General features: G+C 44.8%; 1 non-coding gene across 1 annotated transcript; it reads left to right on the forward strand.

Moving 5' to 3' along the window:
• The first annotated feature begins 391 nt into the window (after positions 1–391).
• LOC123463755 lies at positions 392–495 on the forward strand. Its single transcript, XR_006639142.1, has one exon. It is a non-coding gene; the product is annotated as a U6 spliceosomal RNA (small nuclear RNA).
• Positions 496–2527: the final 2032 nt, after the last annotated feature.

Below are 2527 nucleotides of genomic sequence, written 5' to 3' on the forward strand. Positions count from 1 at the left end.
CCTTCCATCACAGCTCTTCTGTCTTCATCTGCTTTCTTGACTGTCTCTCCCACGGCTCTGAGAGCCCCTCAAAGCCTGGAAGATGATCATGCGTCTTTGCTGCTTTTTTTTTTCCCCCTCTCTCTCTCCTATTATACAGGTTTTGTGCGCTACATCAGCCACTGCGAGGTCGTGAACAGCAAGGCCACTTTGTGGCTGGATGACAGCACTGTCAGCCCTCCTCCCCTTCCTTTGGCTGTCACGTTCTTTCCACCATCTCTCCCGCAATGGACCCTGAGCCCTGAGTGCGGGACACTCCACTGCTGCTTCTCAGCACTTTGGCCATTTTTGAGTCACCCCAGTGGCCACTGTCATCTGAAAAGAGAGGCTTCTCTCACCAGAAGTGAGAGGAGTGCTCGCTTCGTCAGCACATACACTAAAATTGGAACGATGCAGAGATTAGCATGGCCCCTGCGCAAGGATGACACGCAAATCTGTGAAGCCTTCTATGTTTAAAAAAAAAAAAAGTGAGAGTGGCATTAATGTATGGGCATAAGGATAAGTGTTTAGAGGGCAATTTGGTGGGTGCAGTATCCATTTAGTCAGACAACAGTAGTAGCTTCTCCCCTAGAGCTTATAACCTCCCCAGCCATGTGATTTTGACTAGGTTTTCAGTACCGGGCCTCAAATCCAGTCAGAGAACAATTGGTTTCCTCCAAAACAAGCATGCTACCATTGCATCAATCGGTACATGTCACCTGTCTGGCCAGCCATAAAGTTTGCAGGGTCCACTGCTGGTTATGACCACTGATGACTTTTCTCTTCCATAGGCTACATAGCTCGTTCCAGCTAGTCAATGGGAAGGAGGCTTCCAGCTCAGCTCCAGCTTGATTTCTCAGGGATCTGCAACCCAGGCATGTGGAGTCTTCAATAATAGGGTCTTACCATCTGGTTCTGGTGGGCATCCAAGAACCTTAGAAATAACCTGTAATGTTTTAGGGGTATCAGAGGCCTTCAGGTCAACAACTCACTGGAAGGGATCCCACCCCATCACTGAAATTTTGCTTATAACAATCTAAGGTTTATGGGCATAACATTATCCACCTTCATAGTGTACCTCTGCCCAAACTCTCCTTTTCCACATATATATTATTAGCTAACAAAGAAGTAGGTTTCTATATGGCTTATTCATAACATCTCAATTTTTTTAAATTTTATTTATTTATTTGAGAGAGAGAAAGAGGCAGAGAGAGAAAGAGAAAGGGAGAGAATGGGAATGGGTATGCCAGGGCCTCCAGCCACTACAAATGAACTCCAGATGCATGCACTCTTTTGTGCATCTGGTTTTAGTGGGCCCTGGAGAATCAAACCAGGATCCTTTGGCTTTGCAGGCAAACACCTTAACTGCTAAGCCATCACTCCAGCCCACATCTCAAATTTTGATTAACTCTCCTCCCACCTCCTCCTCTCTCAAAATTGGCCTTTTTGTTTGTTTTGTTTTTCAAGGTAGGGTTTTGCTTTAGCCCAGGCTGACCTGGAATTCACTATGTAGTCCCAGGCTGGTTTTGAACTCATGGCAATCCTCCTACCTCTAAAGGCTTGTGCCACCATGCCCAGCCATTTTTATTTTTTTAAATACTTTAGTATGTATTTTTATTTATTTATTAGAGACAGAGAGAGGGAGAAAGAGAGAGGGCACACTAGGGCCTCCAGCCACTGCAGACAAATTCCAGATGCATGCCCCGCCTTGTGCATCTACCTTATGTGGGACCTGGAGAATCAAACATGAGTTCTTGGGCTTTGCAGGCAAGCACCTTAACCCCTAAGCCATATCAATGTTTTAAATTTTTATTTATTTATTTGCAAGCAGAGAGAGAGAAGAGAGACAAACAGAGAGAATGGGTGCACCAGGGCTTCCAGCTGTTGCAAACAAACTCCTATGCATGCATTTTGTGCATCTGGCTTTATGTGGGTATTCAGGAATTGAACTCAGGTCTTTAGCCTTTGCAGGCAAATGCCTTAACCACTAAACCATCTCTCCAGCCCTGCAAGCTCAATTTTAAGAAAACACCTGAGTGTATGGGGCCATTCTTTCAAACTATCATATTCAAAAGTACCATGCTGGACTAGCAAACTTCCTTTAAATATTTTGAAATAATAACAGACCTAAGAAGTACAAAAACAGGCTGGAGGGATTGCTTAGTGGTTAAGGCATTTGCCTGCAAAGCCTAAGGACCCTGGTTCGATTCTCCAGGACCCATGTAAGCCAGATACACAAGGGGGCACAATCATCTGGAGTTCGTTTGCGGTGGCTAGAGGCCCCAACGTGCCCATTCTCTCCTCTCTCTACCTCTTCCTCTCATAAAAAAATAAATAAAATATATTTTTTAAAAAGAAGTACAAAAACAGGGAATGGTGACTCTTTGATCCCAGCACCTAGCAGGATAATGTGAGTTCGAGGCCAGCTTGAGACGACAGGGTAAGTTTCAGGTCAGCCTGGGCTAGAGTGAAGCCCTACCTTGAAAAAAACAAAAAAAGAAGCAAAGGG

The sequence above is a fragment of the Jaculus jaculus genome, chromosome 9 (assembly GCF_020740685.1).
Source record: "Jaculus jaculus isolate mJacJac1 chromosome 9, mJacJac1.mat.Y.cur, whole genome shotgun sequence".
NCBI classification, from domain to species: Eukaryota; Metazoa; Chordata; class Mammalia; order Rodentia; family Dipodidae; genus Jaculus; species Jaculus jaculus.